Source organism: Globicephala melas, chromosome 7 (assembly GCF_963455315.2).
Source record: "Globicephala melas chromosome 7, mGloMel1.2, whole genome shotgun sequence".
Lineage (NCBI taxonomy): Eukaryota > Metazoa > Chordata > Mammalia > Artiodactyla > Delphinidae > Globicephala > Globicephala melas.
The window spans coordinates 46,269,342-46,292,009 of NC_083320.1; the positions used below are offsets into that span (position 1 = coordinate 46,269,342).

The 22,668-nt window shown below is 34.6% G+C and overlaps 1 protein-coding gene across 6 annotated transcripts in view; it reads left to right on the forward strand.

Moving 5' to 3' along the window:
• The window catches only part of CALCRL (calcitonin receptor like receptor), a 105,319-nt gene that overhangs the window by 4,552 nt on the left and 78,099 nt on the right, over nt 1-22,668 (forward strand). For 3 of the 6 annotated variants that reach the window (XM_070045941.1, XM_060302159.2, XM_060302163.2), the window contains exon 2: nt 14,979-15,046. The exons of the other annotated variants lie outside the window; for them this stretch is intronic. The gene's annotated coding sequence lies outside the window, so the exon portion shown is untranslated. The remainder of the gene's footprint in view (nt 1-14,978; nt 15,047-22,668) is intronic. 6 annotated transcript variants of the gene reach the window in all.

Here is a 22,668-nt window from a genome sequence, read left to right on the forward strand (position 1 = left end):
TATATTAAATAGCAGTGATATAGTGAAATAGCGGCTAGCTGGTTTACAAGGTGCCCCTCTCCTTCCAGCTTAGTCAGCTGGGAGGTCATTAGCATATTCATGAACACATAAGCTTGGTTTTATCAATCAAAACTAAGATAAATTTGTCTTATATCCAAGCACTGATTTCATACATTTTACAAACGAGCATTATTTTGAACCCATAACCATTAGTTAACCTGACACCAATTATTATGCAGATATTTGTGCATGAACCTCAATTTTGCTTCCCTTCCAAGGATAACTTAAAGGGAAAATTGGAACTTCAGTAAGTACTAGAGAAGAATAAGTAATGTTATAGCAGAAAATAAGGAGGATTAAAACTGTGGGAAAAGAATGTCATCAATACAAAACTGTTGGGTTTTTTTCGTAATTCTGTTATTTTCAAATGTGAGGCAAAATAGGAGACTTGTTTTTCCTTAAATAATGCAGATCTAATATCAGGGTAACATGCTTAAATATTTTATTAATCAATTTACATATGTCTTCTTTAAAAATCTATTTTCAATGAAATTTTTTTGGTTTTAAATCTTTTTTTTTTAGGACATGCCCCTATACTTTATTAGCTAAGGCAAAAAATATAACTTATGGATTTGTGTTTTAGAAATTTAGATATAGTTGTTGTTTGAAGCAATTCCCTGGAATGGAGTACATTTTAGACATCAATCATATCACATTTAGTAAGGATATTGCTACATTTTAAATGTGTTAAACACAATTTCGTTAAACTCCCAGTTAACTAACTAAAATATCTTGGAATTGTCAGGTTTACTTGGGTAAATATATTTATTGTCAGCTTTGCTTTTTGGTCCTTGACATTATTAGATAAGGATGAATTATTGGATGAAGGATGCATTATTGGATGCATCTATCTTAATATCCCTGAGGGACAGAAACTTTTTTTTTTTTTTTTTTTCTGCCTCAAACAGTAGAGTCTGCCTTCCCTGCTGCAGCATTCCCACCAGAAGTCAGCATGGGTGAATTTGTCCACACTGCACTCATACAAGAGAACCCCCTTTTAAAGGGTGGCTTGCTGCTCCTGATTTAGCTAATTTCTTTAAGGGTTTGCCATGTGCTATGGACATTATTAATTACTCATGTATAAACCCATTTAATCTTCCCCAAAGCCCTAGCAAATATTATTATCTTTGTTTGCAGGTAAGAAACTCCAAAACCAAGGCACAGAACTCCTAAGTAATGTGCCAAAGTTCATATGGTTATCAAGTGGCAAAACCAGAACTTAAATTCTGACTCATGCTCTGAACCACTCTTCTTCCCTTTCCAATTGGTGGCTGGTATCTCATCATTCCTATTGCAAAGGGATGCTGTTCCTGGAACCTTAAGTTAAGTATAGAATGAACTGAAATTCTTTTGAAACAGTGATAGAGTAAATAATCTTGGGTTTCCTGGTTAGTCCATAAGTTTAATTTTTAAGTAGATTTTTATTTCCCACTGCTTTCTTATCAATTGCAAATAAAATGAAAAGAAAAAAATTACAATACCACAGCTGAAATATGAGCTGTGCATATGAAATATGAGAAGTGCAGCTTAATGGACTTTGGCTTCAGGTCATTCACATATGAACCCAAACTTCACCACTTCTTAGTTCCCCTTTCTCTTCTGTAAAATGGAAGTGATTAATCATATTGCTTTATAAGGTTTTGTGAGGAATCCAAGAAACAATACATTGAAAATGTTTAGCACAGCACTTGGCACGTAGTAGGTATTCAACACATTTTAGTGCTCATCATAAATCTTTTGTGAACAAGACTGAGGACATAACTTGTCTCTATGCAAAAGCTCATTCCAAACAATAAACATACAGACAATTAGAATACAACTTCTTCACAGGACAGGGAGAGTGAACAAGTGTGATTTGTAATCAGTTTTTAGACTGATCACACTTTGCCATCATCATATAATATGTGCCAGACCTAATAAAACTGACATTGTTAATCACCATTTCTACAGAGCTTGAGCACCTAAAAAGTATCTTCAAGCTAAGAATTGTAAAGGTATATTATACAGAAATTATTGTTTCTTTCTTTCTTTTACACATGATGCCCAATGAAGTACATGGTGTTCCCGAAGTCAAATGATATCATTGATAAAGCTCTGATTTTAACGTACATCTACCATGACTCTGAATCCTAACTATTTTGTTGCACTATTATATATTATCTATTATTAGATCTCTTATTGCTAACATTGCACAAAGTTGAATAAGCATAATGATCCACCAGATTTAAACTCAATTTCTTCTAACATAAGATAATAAAAGTAAGTTTATTTATGTTATGTGGATTTTGTGGAATATGGTACATTAGAGATAAATTTAGATGTTTGTCAAGAAATTTTTAGTTTTTACTACTTATAGCAGCTGTAGAAACTCAAAATTTAAAGGACATTTAGAATGATCAAATTAAACTTCATTTGTAGGGCTCCAAGTTTTTGGTGGTTATTTTCTTTTTGTAAAAATGTCTTTATTACAGGGCCTTCTTACTACTGCCTAATGGTAGACACTTATATTTTCTTATGTATTATATTTCAGAAATAGGATGAAAGAGTACTTGTGCAATAGGACAGTGAACATTCATTTAAGTTTTGGTTTAAGATAATTTATTCTAAAAATCTGTTTTTGAATATTTTATGAATTACGGTCCATATTGAGAATATAATGAAAACTACAAATTCTTTCTCCAGTACAAAACCAACTACATTCATAGGGACTCACATTTTGCATACAGTTGCATGAGTTTCATGGGATCTCCCTTTTTGATGGATCCATTAAGAGTTTTTGGATCTCATTTATGAAACTTGCTAATTAATTCAAACGACAATTTTTCTTCTGAATGAAGTAAATTATACGTATATATTTTTCAGTTACTTCAGATACTTTTATAAGTACCTATGAACTCAAAAAATAGACATGAACATCAGAAACAAATGGTTTTTAAGATTATCTCCATCAACTAGAGGGCAATACTGCAGGGCTCTAGGAAAAAACTACACAGTAGGTAGAATCCGCAATTGGTAATTTTCTATCTCCTCTCTGTACCCTTCTCCATTCACGATGTTTCTATACCTACACCTACACCTTTGGACTCTCCTCCAAACCAAATACTCAGCAGCTTCGTTCTGGCCTCAGATAGTCAAGAGTAGCATGGAAAAAAATCTTGAAGAAAAATTCTTTCTTTATTGGGAAACCTCAGTGTTTAATCTTAAAGCTTTCCACCGATTGGAAGAGGCCCACACACATTATCAAGGGTCATCTCCTTTATTTAAAGTGTCTGATGGTAGATGTCAGTCACATCTACAAAATATCTTCACAGCAGCATCTAGACTACTGTTTGATCAAACAACTGGGCACCATAGCCTAGCCAAGTTAGAACATAAATTAACCATCATACTAGTTTGGGGAATTCATCCATATTTACTCTTTTTTCTCCAAAATTATTTAGATTTTTAGATTTGGGAAATTCTTCAAAAATTCCTTCTGGAATGATAACTGGAACTGTAGTGAATTCACTAGTTAAATTGACAAGAACTGAGACCTTAATGTTGTCATCCAACCATGAGCATGGTTCATATTCTCTAGTTACTCAGGACTTTTTTTAGGGGGTTGGTAGGGCAGTCTGATATGGGCTTAAATGTATGTTAAAGGTATATTTAAAAGAAATATAATATATGTTATAACATAAAAATACATTATGAATGGGGGAGGGTAAAGAGAAATGATATAAGGTTTCCACTTTTTTTAAAAAAGATAACATACACACAGGATCTTCCAGATTCGCTCTTCCTCTTATCAAGTTAAAATATGTTCTCATTGCAATATATTTTATATGGGGAAATTTCTGTTCACACCAGAATTTAATCTTGTCAGAGAACAGTTGTAGTTTAACCCAGTGACTATGTCATCGTTGATATTAGGGGTGCTACGGTTAAACAGCCTGATCTTCAGTTTAGAAAGCACTCACAATGTGCCAGCCTCTATGTTAGATGTTAAAGGTAAGACCCCGGGTCTGGACAACATCAGCTCCACCTCAGTGCAGTGTAAGACAGTGCTGATTAACTCTTAAGCTATACTGCTGGCTGCCACTCTATTTTTCATTTTGTTGCAAGATCAGGACTGAATGCCTTAACTAGGGTGTTTCTAAAATGACAAAACCTGATAAATCAGATACTTTCTGCATATATTTATTATATTTAAGAAACCTTGGATTATAGATTAAAAGTAGAAAAAAAACTGAAATAAAGAACAATATAATGGATTCTACTTAGCTCACAATTGTATGTGCTTTGATATTCTGAAATATCTTCTTTTCAACTGCTTCTGATATAACTTTGACATTTTAAATTTTAACAGAAAGATTTCCTTGCATCTAAATCCACCACAAATGTCATGGTCATGTAGCAGAAATTGTTCATTTTTTAGACAAAAAGAATGTGGTTAAAGAAAGTGATATCATTAAGAATAAAGTTTGAAGAATGTTTGGTTTCATTAATTTGAACAGGAAGGTCTTCAAATGAGATATGAGCAAGTTTTAAGATCTAGAGCAAACTGAGAGGGATGTAATCCATAAATGATTTTCCTAAATATTGTTTAATATTTTAATTAATTGAATTCTTCACATGAATTAACTTCCTTAATTATACACTTTCCAAAAGGATTTCCTGTACTGTGCTCCATGTTATCAGTTCAAAAATTATTAGAAGACTTACCAAGTCTTTTGATCATAAAATTAATATATGTCCATATTTAATGAACCAGATTCCAGCCTACTTCCTTCAAAATAAATATACCAAAATCAAAGAATTTATGTTAGAGTTCTTGTATAACTCAAACATCTTTCAGGGCTACCCTGGTGGCGCAGTGGTTGAGAATCTGCCTGCTAATGCAGGGGACACGGGTTCGAGCCCTGGTCTGGGAAGATCCCACGTGCCGCGGAGCAACTAGGCCCGTGAGCCACAACTACTGAGCCTGCGTGTCTGGAGCCTGTGCTCCGCAACAAGAGACGCCACGATAGTGAGAGGCCTGCGCACCGCGATGAAGAGTGACCCCCGCTTGCCACAACTAGAGAAAGCCCTCGCACAGAAATGAAGACCCAACACAGCCAAAAGTAAATAAATAAAATACAAAAGTAACTGTACCATTTAAAAAAAAAAAAAGGAATCTTTAAAAAAGAAAAAATCCTTCAAAAATCCACTAATTGTGTGTTTCAGATTAACTCTGAAAGCTCACAGTTCACTGAGTTCGTAACTGTCACAACTCTAGTACCATAAGACACTACATATTTAAGGCTACATATTCTCAACTTTCTCAGTTATAGTACCATACATACCATAAAAGACTACATGTTAAAAACTTTTAATGTTACATGTAGTTTCTGAAGCTAGAAGCTAGAATAAGCTAAATAAATCTAGTCAATGGGATCCTAACTTAGAAATAGGAGACTCCAGCTCAGTGTGTCTTCAGAGGGTTTCATTAAGTGTAACTATGATGTAGGTCTTGACATAGCGTGTGCTCTAAAAAAAAAGTTAGATTTTTACACTGAGACAACACTCTGCTCCTAATTACTCAAAATCATTTAGACTTCAAGGATTGTCCTACATCTTGGTCTATGTTTTTCTTCTACACATAACTGCATAATTTCATTATCACGAAAGGGAAGCAGTCTGTAAATACAACGTGTAAGCTTTTCTATCTGGAGAGCTATCACAGTATATCAATTCCAATTTGACTAACTCCTTGGAATTAAATTTGTAGTAAACAAAGATCAGGGAATTCCCTGGCGGTCCAGTGGTTAGGACTCGCGCTTTCACTGCCGTGGGCCCAGATTCAATCCCTGGTCAGGGAACTAAGATCCTGCAAACTGCATGGCGTGGCCAATAAATGATAAATATATAAATAAAACAGATCATTGTGTATCATATTACTTTACTAATACAAAATTATAATAGAAATCAATGAAGGAATACTTACTTGAATGAATTGAGTAACTTTCTAAGTTTATTATGTCTTCTTTACTCTTAATCACATATGCATCATTATAGCACCTGAATATGAAAAAAAATGCTAATCGTTCTTATTTGTGGGTGTGTAGTTCCTGGATTCCAGATTTTAGTAGCTCTTCTTTCTTTTGTTGAGTCCTTCACCTCCAGACAAGTTTACTTCTTGCTAGTACTTCTGATATCAATTGGCATAAATTTAAGGGAAGGTCAACACATTATCTAAGAAGGGATTAAAACTTATCTGAGTCTCTTTTAATGAGCATAGAATGCTTTTCTCCCAGATATCCATATGCCTAGGTCCCTCTCCTCCCTGTAGTCTTTGCTCAAGTAAAAAGTTTTCTATGGGGCCTAAACTAATCACTATTTAAGATAAACCTACACCTATACCACCACAACCCTATTGTTCATCTTTAGCTATTTTAGCATATTCTTGCTTTTTCCTATAACACCAATCACCTTGCAACAAACCATCCACTATAATTTACATATTTTCTGTTTTTATTTATTTTCTGTCCATGCAACTAACATGTAAGCTCTACAAGTACAAGCACTTCTATTTTTTTTTTTTACTAATATATCCTAAGCACCTAAATAAGTGCCTGCACTAGTAGGTGCTAAAGATTGCTTAATAAATGATTAAATGAATGAATATGTTTCTTTCTACCAGTCTCCACAGAAAACTAGTAACTCTGTGATTTTGTATGCAGTACACAGTAGATGTCAGAGCTGAAATTTTGAAGGTGTTAGAATCACTACACATTGCCAAAGAGAAAATATTCAGAAGCTAATTAGCATTTCATTATTCTTAGGTCAACCTAATATTTACCCCTTCACTGTCTTTGTAAAGGAAAATAAATTAATAAAGATGCTTTCGGTAATGTATTTAGTGTTCAGGTTTCACTGAATTCCAAAGCATGACCTTTCAAACTGGGGTAAATGAGAAGGCTGGTCAGTGTTTTAACACAAATTGTTGAAGTATTTCCCCAAATGGCCAAACAATGGCTGAAATTGGCAGAATTTCTTGTTGAAACTGGCAGACTTGCCCACTGTTGCCTCCCAACAAAAGTCTTCCTCCATTAATTGTTGCCTTTTTGGACAATAGCACTAAAAAGTCTATAGAAGGAGAAAAAAACTCTTAGCAGTGAAATTGAAAGAAAGTAAATCAGTCTTTTAATAAAGCATATAGGGTAGAATACAACTCCTGTTTAATTGACAAAAAATTATACCTCTGTTTGATAAGTGAAGAGTTACATATTTGTAAATCTATAATTTATCAAGCTTTTAAGTGTTGATTTATAAATATTTAAAGATAATTTTAAAGTGTGCCAACTGTCAATGCCCTTTCATCATTGTATAGCTTTGAAAGTTTTCTAAACTTAAAGCCAAAGGACTATTTTATAAATTAAAATACATACTTATCATTAAATAAAATCATGATTTGCTTGAAAGCCTAATGATGAATTTTCACAAAATGTATCTTTTAATTGACACAACTCATAAGTTATAACAATACTTTTCTAATTAAGATTCTCCATGTGTTTGAGACACATAGAGCTAACTTTATTTTCTTTTAAAACAGGTGTTAGTCATTCATTCACCTAGAAATATCACTGTTGAGGTTTTTTTTCTTCTGAGTCTAGAATGTATATCATTCAGGGAAATAATAATATTCCTTTGAGAAAAAGACTGATTCTCAACATATGTCCATAGTATTCAGAAAAAAAATATGTGTATAAAATGTGTCAAGGTTGTAACTTTACTGTCCTTCGGTATATTATCTAATATGACTGGATTTTAAACCACAAGCAACAAACTAGCTTGGATTAAACAACGCTCTGTCCTCAATGAAGTACTGTTCAAAACATAAAAGTAAGTTGTGAAATAGCTTCTTCTTTAAGTCTTCTTGAACTTTCTGACTTTATGTGGTATTATTGAATGGTAAACTTATAATAAAGTTACTATTACAAAACATAAATGATAATAATACCCTAAAAAATTGTATTTGTTTTAAGAATTATTCTACATTCAATTAATTTCTGGTATGTTTATATATAACATGACAATCCAATAATCTACATTTTCTTTGTCCCAAGTAGCTTAAAAACAACAACAATAATAAAATAAAGCTGAAATCAACAATAACTTAAAAGACCAAAATGTGACAATTTCTAATCTAGAAGGGCTTGATGAAATGGTGGAAAGGGCACTTAAAATACGCTTTACATATTAATAGAATAATAATGAATTTTCAATTCAAGAAATTGGAGCGCAAAAATAACTAATTTCTCACAGTGAGCAGAGACACTTCACACTTTCTCAAGCTAGAATCAGTCCCTACAATGAAAAATGGGTGCTCCCAGTAGTCCTGTTCAGAAAAAGGCAATGCCAAAACATTTGTTTACTCTCATCTAGATTCAGCAGAGGTACCATGTATTCTTGAGAGCCTTTTCTAATAGAGTGTTACTTGCAGGATGAAAAAGCTCTTTTGAAGACTGAATAATTGTCTAATACTAAATTAAGTCTAACAAAATTGCTGTCAAAAAAGTTTCACTAATTATTATAATTGACTCTTCATTGCACATTGGATTTAAGGGTATAGAACAAAATTCATTATCATTTTTAGTAGTTCTTCAGCTCTTATATACTGGATCTCCTTGACTCTGTTAAACTGTCTCTATTCTAGAGGAATAGCTTGCTAGCCTATAGCATGGAATATAACCATAAATCAATTCTGTAATCCATGATGTTGTCCACAAACATTACTAGCAATTCTCTGATTAGTTCTATTTTAACTAATTCCTCTTACTTACTAGGTCCTCACCTCATTTGTTTCTAAAGGAGTGGATGTGCTCTCCTTGTTTACATGGATCTTATTTTTTAATTGCATATTTTTAAACATATAATTTAAAAACTATACAAATCCTAAACTTTTCTGCCTTGAAGTAAAACCATGTCAGGGCCGGTGACAGTGTCTGTCAAGGTGAAAGGTTTAGAGATTCAACCAGAAGTTGATGAAACTGGAAATGAAAGGAACAAGATTAGGGAGTTAGAGACTAATCAGGAGAACAGAGAACAGGAAAGATTCAGAAAAATTCTCATTCAGAGACCAAATATATATGACTGTAATAATGTAATTAACTTAGTAATTATTGTTTACTGAGTCAAAAAACTGATATAAAGCCACAGTGAGGGATGGGATTGTAAGTAAAATAAACCAGAAAAATAAAAGGGAGTGAATAGAATAAAGAGAGGAAAAGAGGGAGAAGATAAAAGGAGAAGCTATAAGAGAAGATAAATTGGTTCAATAAGACATGGTGTTTGCCAGAAAGGTTAGGAAATAAAAATCCAGCACTGAACTGCATCAGTTAAGATGTGGAGATATTTGGGGTACATGGTCATGAACAAAAAGTTAGTATACAAATACTCTCTAGCTGCTTGGTATAACATTTTGGATATGAAGAATTTACCTGCTCTTTTGTTTGAAGAATGGGGTTGAGTGTTAAGCCTAAGGGTTATTCCTTCTGATAAGAGGTGAGGAGTGTTTATGAAGAAGTTGTGAGAAGCGAATACCACCTCCTGGTACCAGGTGGTACCACCTCCAAGATTACCTGGATGGTAATCATGTTCTAAGACTTGGACCCAATTAGTCAAGATAATGACTCTACTTTTAAAAGGGGAGGGTTCAGAGAGACTGACCCACTGGGAAATCTTAGTCTGTCTAGGATAGTTTCTCTAAAGGTAGCCCAGAAATTGGGCTACATTAATCATACCACATTTAAAACAGCAGAGCTTATTTGGTTAACTGCAAATCTCTTGGCTCATTCCAAACCTACCAAATCAATCTGGGGTGGCTCAGCATACAGAGGGAGGTGATACTTAAGTACTTGAGTCCCATGTGCTCTGAAAACCACTTTCCCTTTACTTTACACTGCATATTGTGAGATAAGAGATGATAACCTGATTAGGTTCAAATTTACAGTAACAAAATAAGAGTGAACAAGGCACAGGTTTAAATCAATTAATTTTCTAAATAATGAAATAATAAGTATAAATTCACACTGAACTACACATAAATAACAAGATATATATTGCTTTCCCTTCTAATTCTGGCTCTGAGAATTATTAGTTTTGTGATTTGAGGTGTACATTTTCCATGTCTGAATCATTATAACTTAACAGTCTTAGAAACTTGGTAATAATCCAAAATACAACTTTACTGACCCTTTCCTTTTTCACTGGACTCGGGGGTAAGTACACACACACACGCGCACACACACACACACACACACACACACACAAATACTCACACATATACATTGATTCACAGGTTGGTCATCATTGGTGTTCCAAAATTCCCTCCATGTAGCTAAGAAACTAACCTAAAGTCAAATAGAATTCACACACCTAAATCATACTTGTAAAATTCACAAAGTGTTTAAATCATACATATACTATGATTTAACTGTGAAATCTTAAAAAGGGTCTAATCTTAACAATATTCTGACAAAAGGAAATAAACTTTAAAATTGAATGCGTGTTGTGTGAGGCATCTCCATCTCCCACCCAACACCCCAGACCTATCTGAATTACATTGCGTTTTTATGTATTTTGATCCACAGATCCATAACAAGTACATGATTCCAAAGTAAGGAATCACACTCTGCACATTGTCCTACAAAAGCTTTCTAAACTTTAAAATTTTCATGCATACGAAAGATTATTAAAATACACTGCTTGGGCTTCCCTGGTGGCTCAGTGGTTAACAATCCGCCTGCCAATGCAGGGGATACGGGTTCAAGCCCTGGTCTGGGAAGATCCCTCATGCCGCGGAGCAACTAAGCCCGTGCGCCACAACTACTGAGCCTGCGCTCTAGAGCCCTCGGGCCACAACTACTGAGCCGGCGTGCCACAACTACTGAAGCCTGCGTGCCTAGAGCCTGTGCTCCACAACAAGAGAAGCCACTGCAATGAGAAGCCTATGCACCGCAACAAAGAGTAGCCCCCACTCACCACAACTAGAGAAACCCCGCGTGCAGCAATGAAGACCCAACGCAGCCAAAAATAAATTTATAAAAAAAAAATGCTTAAATAAATAAATGCCTTTATACCTAGAACCCATCTTTTCCATCATGTTCCTCCCTGATTAAGTCACATGTATGTCCCCAGAAGTAAACCATTAGCCTAAACTTGTACTAGTCATTCCCTTGCTTTACTTTATGGCTTGACTACCTATATATGTATTTCTAAGCAATGTATTATTTAGTGTTATGTTTTTAGTTTTACTTTTATGAAAGTGGAATACTTCTGAATATAGTCTTTGGAGACTTTCTTCTTTCATTCAGCATTATGTTCCAAAGATGCATCACTGTTAATGTGTGTAATTTTGGGTTTGTTCTTTTCACTGTTGCAGTGTTCCATTGTATGAATGCACAATGTATTTATCTTTTCTCCTGCTGAGGGACATTTGGATTGCTTCTACCATTTTGCTATTATAAACAATGAAGCAATGAACATTTTTTTTAATGTATTTCCAGGTACACATGGTTGAGTTTCTTTAGGGAATAAATTTATGAGTGGGATTTCAGGATCCTAGCAATTCTTGTACCAATTTATAGTCCCACCAACAGTGTATGAGGTTCCCATGACACCACATCCTTTCCAATACTTTGTATTACTGTCAAACTTTTAAATTTTTGCCAGCCTGGTGGATATAACATAGTCTCACTGTGGTTCTAATTTGTATTGCCCTAATTATGAGTAACAGCAAATCTACATGTAAAACAAGTTAAAATTTTCCTCTGAAATATTTCTTTCTAATTGGGTAGCAGTGACTTGATGTTGTAGAATTATTTTTTGCTTATAATTATTTAAGAAGAGGACTATTTTTGGTTAGGTGGTCCAGGGAAAGGAAAGATTGTTTTATTGCTTTTAAAACTGGGTATGTGTGAATGGCATTTCTCATCATGATCAAGAACATAGACTGATAATACCTAGAATCATACCCCAAATTTTCCATTTCCTTTTATTCAAAAATCCCATCAAATACATATCTTCTTTAAAAACAGAGAGGAAGGGACTTCTCTGGTGGTGCAGTTGTTAAGAATCCACCTGCCATTGCAGGGGACACAGGTTCGAGCCCTGGTCCGGGAAGATCCCACATGCCACGGAGCAACTAAGCCCGTGTGCCACAACTTCTGAGCCTGCGCTCTAGAGCCCGTGCTTGGCAACAAGAGAAGTCACCGCAATGAGAAGCCCATGCACCGCAACGAAGAGTAGCCCCCGCTCGCTGCAACTAGAGAAAGCCTGTGCACAGCAACAAAGACCCAACGCAGCCAAAAATAAATAAATAAAAATATATAGTAAAAAAAAAAAAGAGAGAGGAAGAAAGTGAACACTTCCATTCGGATGCATGTGTGCTTTTTAAAATATAAACTTTATATTTTAGAGTTGTTTTAGATTCATATCAAAGTTGAGTACAAGGTGAAAGATTTTCCATATAACCCCTCTCCCAACCCTCCTCTATTACTAACATCTCCCACGAAAGTTATAAATTTGTTACAACCAATGAAACTATATTGACACATCATGCCCACTGAAAATACAGTAGGATTCACCATTGATGTTGTACATTCTATGAGTTAGGACAAATGTATCATGACAAGTATTATGTGTTTTTATAATATTTTGACTATTTTAAATCATTCATGGAGCTTACAAGTCTCCTGAAAGAGATAATGTCTCTCTTTGTACTGTTGTAAAAATTATTTCTTATACATAAAAATATCATAGAAAGCATTGGAGTCTGTGTCTTTCATGTAATTCCACATTTTGGAAACCACTTGATTTCCCTTATATCCAGTAGCTGAATTTAACTAATATATTTCAAGATTCTGATTTCCTCTTAATAAATACACTTAGGTTTGCATTTTTCTTTCCAGCTTGATTGTTTTGCTTCACCACGGCAAATATCAAGAAAGTTTATCCAGTATTCTTACCTAATATATTTATTTTCTGTGTTTCTAAGGCTTAGTTGATTTTGATTTCATTGTCTACTTCAGTCAGTGGTGCTACTTCCACAAAATTAGCTTTCTTTTGAGTTTTCTCTAGGTATCGCTATCACTTTCATTAAGGCTTTATAATATTTTCTTTGTATCCTCTCTTCTTGGATATTAATCTATTTTTTGGTACTACAGATACTGATATTTTCAGAGGAAAGTGGAAGTAAGACCATGCTGACATATACATTATATTTTATTAATATGTGCAATGCATTTACTAACCAAAGTTAACTCATCAATAAATTTACTGATAGTCAGAAGTAATCGTTGACATATTTGTTTTTTACTTATTCCCTATCACCAAAAAGGTGCAAATATTCTTTCACAGCATTTTCAGCTCGGATGAAAAATGAAATTTCTAGACCCATGCAGAAAAAGAAAACACTCCATGGTCATGTCTATTTCTAGTGGCATTTTCTAGCAAGTTGGGAAAATACTCAAAATAAACTTCAACTTTGAACCTTGTGAATTCCATATGAATTCCAGTAAAGCCTGAGACTGACAGGAGTTTTTATTTTTTCCAAAATAGCTTGTAGAAAATTCAGATTCTAAATATATGTGGAGAGTCTATTGGTGTAAAAATACACAAGTCTTTAAGATGACCAGATCATGATCCTAATTACAACATATACTAGACAATTTATAATATATAATAAATTATTAAAATATATGAAGGTGTGAAAATTTACAAAATAATTTTACAAAGTAATCAAAACTTTTTGATTTATATAAAAAAATTTGATTACAGAGATTGCTTTTAACATAAGCTTTCTTAATACTTTTGGGTTTTCATGTAAGGATCCCTAGTGCCTTCATGGAAATCCTTGACAATCATTCAGAAATTATTTTTGGAAGTAGCAAATTCATGATCCATAAGAACAAGTTTAATAAAAGCCTCTCAAATCACAATATAAATTAATGGAGATAAAAAATTTGCAAATGCAAATTTGATATTTTTGAAGTTCTAAAGTCCAAATAATACTGTGTAAATGCAAAGCAAGGTAAACAAGATTATAGCTATATCTTGCCTTCGACCTTATTTTGAGGCTGAAAAAATGATGTAAACCACATTTATATACGTTAACTCAGTTTAGCAGTGGATGAATCTCACCTGTTAGTGATACCCTATGTTTAAGGAGAGTTAAATCTCATTACTGACATGGTCTAGCCTCTGGCTTCCTCTTTGACAAGATCTGTGTCACTCTTTCCCCCTCATTCACTCCAGTTTGATCACGTTGGCTCTCTTTATGTACTTTGAACTAGCCATGTCATTTCCTTCTCAGAACCATTGACCAAGCCACCATTTCTTCTGGGAACAACCTTTCACCTGAACATTTCAGGGCATTCACCTCTCCCTAGTGCTAAGATCTTGAACAACAGGGACCATCCTCCATGTTCGTGCTCCTTAAAATACTCATTCTTAAGAAATAAGGTCCAAGAACAAAGTTCCTGATTACTTTCAGGTCAGCATGGTGGCAACCTAAATGTGCCTGAAACAACGCCTCCCAACTTCCCATTAAAATGAGACATTTAAAATACATATGTTTGTGATTTAAAAAAAAACACTAGGGCTTCCCTGGTGGCACAGTGGTTGAGAGTCTGCCTGCCGATGCAGAGGACGCGGGTTCGTGCCCCGGTCCGGGAGGATCCCACATGCTGCAGAGCGGCTGGGCCTGTGAGCCATGGCCGCTGAGCCTGCGCGTCCGGAGCTCCGCAACGGGAGAGGCCACAGCAGTGAGAGGCCCGCGTACCGCAAAAAACAAAACAAACAAAAAAAAACCACACTAGTATATAACTTTAAGTTATGTAAAATCCCACTATCCACTAATAATACCAAATTCACAGGAATGTTCTCTTGTCATCCAGGGTCCTATGATGATACACCAGCCACTTGTGCTACCACCTGTCAAAACTATGGATGGCCCTACCTTCAGGTATTGAGTATGAATATATTACAAAAGAACATTCATGACTTGATGAAAGTAACATGTTGAAATTCCAATGAAATTGAGGATAATATGAACATGTTAACAATCATCAGAAAGATTTCACAGAATGATACATAACTCCAAATAACTTCTGAATCAAGGAAAACTTTGAAAGGCAATCTAACAAAATACAGGCTTAGGGACATCTGTCAGACTTACAAAGTCATTTCCTTGGGACCTTTGGGTATGAACTTATCCCCCATGTATTTTTTCCCTTGGCCAGAGGACTAGGAATGTTAAATTAATACGAACAGTTCTTATAAGATTTATTAATATTAACAATTTGGTAGTATTAGCCACAAACATCACACAAACACACACACACATGTATATAATGTCTTTGGCTAATCTTATTTTAACTATAACTATGTATATGTTTCTATATATACATATATAAAAAGCAAATTATGTTTCCTGTATAAAATAATAGGGCTAGGTTGCTCTTTTGAACTAAATTCCTTTCCTCTGTAGAGTTCTTTGTTTTCTGATCCACATAGTCACTATTATATTCTTATAAATGTCTGTAAACCTTTCCCATAATTGGAATGTAAAAAGATATTATTTATAAATAAGGGAACAGGAAAATGGGGGGTTAGCTGAATTAAAGATTTAAGTTGCTCTAGATACTATTTTTAGAACTCCCTGGCAAAGCAGTTTCAATTTCAATCCTGGGCATTAATTTCAAGCTTCAGGGGCATTGGTGCCTCCAAAAAGATTACTGTTGCAGACAGATGTGTCTTATTTATATTTAGTATTATAGTTCCATATCAGATAAGATATTATGTGATTATTATTACACCTCACATCCTCCTTCCTGACAAAATTAAAGTAGCTTTCCTGTCCTTACTTATTTTTAGACTGTGAAGTATTTAACAATTCAATCATGCATCGTCCCAATAAACTATAATAGCATTAATGAAAAATAAAGGCTACTGAATTATTTTACTTTAAATTCAAAGCTGAGTGACATAATTCCTTCTTCTGATTTTAAATTCCCAAGTCATTCTGCTGGACCCCAAAATAGACCCTCTATAATTATTCTTTGTCCCACAGCATGTCTTTGGGAACTCATCATTGTTGTTCTATCCTTTTTATGTGTCAGCTTCCTTTGCACATTGCATCTCATATGACTCACTGTTCCTTAGAGCATGGTTTGAATGCTCAAAATGCCTACTTGTATCTGACAGCTGGATTTTTCTTCCTGAACTTTTTTATGTGAAGTGGTGCCAGATCAATTTTTAAAGCCCCAATTTTGCTTATTGAAGACATACAAGAAAGAGCAGAAAATGGAAAAAGAGTCACTTACTAGGCGAAAACTGATTTTGACTTACAGTATCTGTTAGCACCAGTCATCTTCCTATGGAAATTAAGAGGATTACCCTTTTTTTTTTTCTAAGTGTCTTTCCACCTTATAAATTCTAACATATATTGGATAGTTTGAAGGAGATAAATTGGAAGTGGCTTGAAAATGAAAGGTCCAAATTTAAGCTGCATTCTCTTCGTTAAATTGATTTCTGACTTGCAGAGTATTGGTAAGATTTTTTGTGAGACACTAATAGGCCTAATGGTAATTTTTAAAATTTTATTTCTAACAAGTAGAGTTTAAGGTGGCTAAATATTTAAATTCTAGCAAGAAAGAGGTTGAAAAAATGATCTCTAGGGAGATTAAAAAATATAACTGAGAAACAGGACTGTAGTTTGCTATCATATTAGTTTGACTCACATGTGGTTTAATTTTAACCTAATAAAAGAAGCACAGAAATGAGACTTAGGAAAGAGAACTCCTAGTTTTACCTTAGCTCATCTACCTCTACTGTGGGATATGAGGCACATCACTAAACTCTCCTGAACTCCCACCTTCCAAATCTGTAAAATAAGCAGGTTATACTGTGAGACCTTCAGGTCTATTCCAGCTCTGAGATTCTGGATCCTCTAACTGTAACTACTCTGAATTAAAGACAGGAGCTGGAAATAAAATATCATCTGAAGTTCTTTGTAACAAATACTGTGATTTGTAATAGCTCAATTCCTCTAACTTCGAATATTTTTGCTTTGCTTTATTTACATAATCATTCAGTAGACTCTGAAATTTGACAAATGGGTAAGAGGTGATAAAGAGGAAAAAACAAAGAGAATATCTCTGGCTAGACTGAATTTTGGCAATAGAAGGATCCATTTCTATTTATCACTAACATATTATATTCTTATTGAAAATTCTCTTTGACTCCAATATAGTAAAAATATTAACTTTTAAATTTATAATAATTTAAAGGTCCATTTTTACATTTAAATCTTAAACCAACTGAAACTGAATCTCAGATATAAACTTTTTCCCAAAATTGATGGACAGTTGTAGCAACACGTTTTACTAAACAATTCATCCTTCCTATTACTGATTTGAAACATAACTAAATTGTTCTATTTACTAAATTATATTAACAAAATTATTTTGGATTCTAGAGTACATTTGTCTTATTGTTGTTTGTTATTTGTTTAGCTGACCTTTAAAATTATTTATTATCTTGACTGCATTACATTTACACATTATTTGGGGAAAAATTAAGCATCTTTATACATTTTAGTTTTGTATGTATTAATACAAATGTCTCTTTATTTATTAAAAATCATTTTATGTCCATAAGATAATTATATATTTTCTTCAGAACGGCTCTCCATGCAGGAGAAGTGCCTGTTTCTTAAAGATCAGAGAAGATTTTTACACAGAGCAAGATGAAAGTTTTCTCAGCAAATAATATGAATAGTTCAGACAATCAGGAGTGAGTCCAGTTGGTTAGAACAGTAAGAACTAAATTAAGGTAAATTTGGAAACTAAAAAGTATTCGTATTCCACTAAACTAATGAAACTTAAATTCCAGGACTTTCACTCGAATAAGACCCTTTCAAGACCCTGCATTTAACTTTGAGTTTATGATTTGGTGCTGTTTTTTTTAAAAGAGGAATCCTATAAGTGTGTTAGTTTTCTCCAATCCAAGACCATAGCATATAAGTCCCCAAGTTGTCAGTGCTTTGGTTCCTACATCTCATCTGGTAAGGCAGTAAGGGTACCCAAGGAGCAAGGGGGCCACGGGTGTGTAATATGAGATACTGGCCACTGAGGGCTGGTCTGGTGTGTAGCACATCTCTCCTTCTAGCTAAGCTTTTGACTTATGTATGTCACATAAATAGACTGGAGTTTGGCTGCCCCATCCGTAAAATAGGAGATTAAACTAAATCTGAGAAAAAGAAAAAAAAAACCAGAAAGTTGCTCTAAGATCCTCAATTCTAACTCTTCCCAGGCACTGTGGCTCATGGTTTTATCTCTATCTCCAAAGGGTACATTTTACGTTCTGTCTTTTGTCCTTTAATTTGGCATGTCCGTCTTTCTTGTCCCCGAGCTACAATACAGAGGCATCTGTAAAGAGCTATTTTAAACCTCTTTGTAGTACATCTTTTAGTGCCTGTAAACTCAATAAGTACGTTTACAAATTATATTAAAATGCTCCCTGGAAATTATATCTTTACTGTTTAAACTATGTTTATAGATCAACTTCATGCATGATTGTCTTACTGTCCCTTGAAAAATTTATAGCACACTATCTTATTGCTCAGTTAAAAACAGGTAAACTAAGAGATATCATTATTCTAGAAGGCATAATTAATGACCTGTTACAAAAAGTAGGTATAAAAATATGTAACATATATATATTTTAAAAACTGGAATTCTTTTGAATATTTTAAAAAATTATTTTTATCTTTTATTTTTAAACTATTTTAAAGGTTACACTCCATTTACATATTTTTTTTTTTTTTTTTTTTGTGGTACGCAGGCCTCTCACTGCTGGGGCCTCTCCCGTTGCGGAGCACAGGCTCCGGACGCGCAGGCTCAGCGGCCATGGCTCACGGGCCCAGCCGCTCCGCGGCATGCGGGATCCCCCCGGACCGGGGCACGAACCCGTGTCCCCTGCACTGGCAGGCAGACTCCCAACCACTGCGCCACCAGGGAAGCCCCATTTACATATATTTTTAAACGTAATTCTTAAAAGAGTCAAAAGATGCAATATTCTAACAGTTAGAATGTCCAAAAAATACCTATTCTCATCTTTCTGTGTAATGAGCCATGTTTCCAATAAAAATTATTCAAAAAAATTATGGATTCAACAAAATGAGTTTAGCACAAACGATGAGGAACATTTGCTACATATACCTGTCATTTATGTTAACTTACATATCTCACATGCAAAATAAAGCATGAACCTAAGTATAACACACCACCTCAGTAAGTCAGTATTGTTATTGATCCAGTGACTTGGGGTTCTCATTTTCAGTGCCAAAAATGTCTACTAATATTCTTTTGAATCTCTAAGAGATTTCCGTATTATTATGCATCCTATAAATGGTGGTATTCTTTACAAATACACTTCTCTGAAACCACCTTGCTAACTTACTTTCAGTACGCGGGCCTCTCACTGTTGTGGCCTCTCCCGTTGCGAAGCACAGGTTCTGGACACGCAGGCTCAGCGGCCATGGGCCACGGGCCCAGCTGATCCGCGGCATGTGGGATCTTCCCAGACCGGGGCATGAACCCGTGTCCCCTGCATCGGCAGGTGGACTCTCAACCACTGTGCCACCAGGGAAGCCCTGCTAACTTACTTTTAATCAGACTGCCTTTTAGTGCATAAAGTTGTTCTACTTTGCATTGATCCCTGAAATAGTCCTTTCTTTGACATCTATAAAAAATTCCATACACTAAATTGTTTTTGAGCATAGTAGACTTCACTGCAGATTTTCATATGAAAGATTCAGGAGAGATTCACAGATTAGCAATGCAAACAATTTCAAATCAAGTGGTAGACATCACCATTTTAAAAGGTCACTTGGAGAGTGGTATGGACATATATACACTACCAAATGTAAAATAGATAGCTAGTGGGAAGCAGCCACATAGCACAGGGAGATCAGCTCAGTGCTTTGTGTCCATCTAGAGCGGTTGGATAGGGAGTGTGGGAGGGAGACGCAAGAGGGAGGAGATATGGGGATATAGGTTATGTATAGCTGATTCACTTTGTTATACAGGAGAAACTAACACACCATTATAAAGCAATTGTACTCCAATACAGATGTTAAAAAAATAAAAAGGTCACTTGGTTCTTCCAATATTTTACCTATTTCCAGCCTCTTTCCATCTTTCTGGATCCACGCTCTTCTTTATCACTCATTTTCCTTCTTCCCTTTTAGGAGTGGAAATAATACATTTTCTATTCTTGAAGCATGAAGAGGAGATTTCTGCTTCTTATATTTGAGCAACTGCTAACACTTATGGCCATGTGGCTGTTCTATCCCATGTTACTTTTGATGTATTTTACAAAAAAAAATATAATTCCTTCTATAAGAAGAATTCTGGTGTCAATGTTAATGATCATTATTTAATAAGTTATGGTAACAATTTGTTAATAATAACAATTATTTAATATTTAATTTAATAAGTAAAAATAAGTTGTCATTGAAGTTTAACGGGAACCATGTTATATGTAGTATAGACACTATAAACTTTCATACATTTATTTACTTATCATTTGTCCTTTTCACATTTGCTTTACATTAAGTTACAATTTGTCTGATTCATTTTTCTCACTACAGTGCCCAGCATAATAGTTCTCAAATGCAATGCATTTTTATTTTTGGTAGAATTGAATTTCTTCATTTAATATGTCTTACACTTTAAACCAGTGATCTACAAACTGGGGTATGCATACCCCTAAGGAGTAAGCAGAAACAGCTTGTTTTACAGAAATCAATTTCCAGATTCTTAACCTTCATTTGAACTCCATCCTAGAACTGATCTGCCACAGAAAATTACTAAGGTCTAAGCTTCAGGCCACTTCTCACTTTTTCTTTCATAGTGCTCCTTTTACTTCTTTACACACACACACACATACACACATGCACTATTTCACCCTTCTGAGCCTTACTACAAAGCATTTTTGCAGGATGTAACAATCTCCTAGGGCATAAATGAGGGGACAGGGATGATGGATACACTGATGTTTGCCAAGCCTTCTTAAAAAGAACACATGACTTTCCCACTTTCTTCGTCTCATTAATGATGTAGTTCTAATAAAATTTTGCTTTATGTGTTTAAAAATTATGTATCAAAATTTATAATAAATTTATTATGTTTTCATCTAGAGTATAAACTCTAGAGCCAAACTGGTTCAAATCCTGAATCAAACAATTTTTTTTTTTTGTGTGTTTCTCATATTTTGATTCAGTTTTGTTTGTTTTTTTTTAACATCTTTATTGGAGTATAATTGCTTTACAATGGTATGTTAGTTTCAGCTTCACAACAAAATGAATCAGTTATATATACACATATATTCCCATATCTCTTCCCGCTTGCGTCTCCCTCCCTCCCACCCTCCCTATCCCACCCCTCCAGGCGGTCACAAAGCACCGAGCTGATCTCCCTGTGCTATGCGGCTGCTTCCCACTAGCTAACTGCCTTACGTTTGGTAGTGTATATATGTCCATGCCTCTTTATCGCTTTGTCACAGTTTACCCTTCCCCCTCCCCATAGCCTCAAGTCCATTCTCTAGTAAGTCTGTGTCTTTATTCCTGTTTCACCCCTAGGTTTTTCATGACATTTTTTTTTTTTTAATTCCATATATATGTGTTAGCATACGGTATTTGTCTCTCTCTTTAGAACTACCATATGACCCAGCAATCCCACTACTGGGCACATACCCTGAGAAAACCATAATTCAAAAAGAGTCATGTACCAAAATGTTCACTGCAGCTCTATTTACAATAGCCCAGAGATGGAAACAACCTAAGTGTCCATCATCGGATGAATGGAGAAAGAAGATGTGGCACATATATACAGTGGAATATTACTCAGCCATAAAAAGAGATGAAATTGAGCTATTTGTAATGAGGTGGATAGACCTAGAGTCTGTCATACAGAGTGAAGTAAGTCAGAAAGAGAGAAACAATTTTTTTAATTATCTGCTGAAGTTAATAAACGTACTTGTGCCTCAATTTCCTCAAAGGTAAACCTGGGATAAACAGTACCTACTTTATATGTTTTAATAATGTGATCATATAGTCTGAAAAGGTAAATATTATTTTTTCATGTATTATAATATAAAGTAGCATATCATTTATTATGTATCATTGGTGTTTCCAGACTTGGTGGCCACTCTGTACATGAACTGATGGAAGTAGAGGCAGAAGTATATAGTGCTTAGGTCATGGCTTGAAATTGAGTAAGCCTTCCAAAAGTTTTAGCTACTATTATCATCATTGTTATTAGTATTATTATTTCTAATAAAAATTGTAATGGTAATGCAATTGGGAAGGATTTTTAAAACATTCATTCAGATAGGATTTTTTTTAATGAAATTTCAACCTAGGTATACATATTTTGTTGTATAAAAGATTTTGAGCAGAGAAGACTTCATTGAAAATTTTGCTAGGAAAAGATTAGGAGAGGTTTGCATAGTAGCCATGCAAACACTTCAAAGGAAAAGGAAGATATTGCAACATTATAGTTTAAGTGTCACCTGCTCACT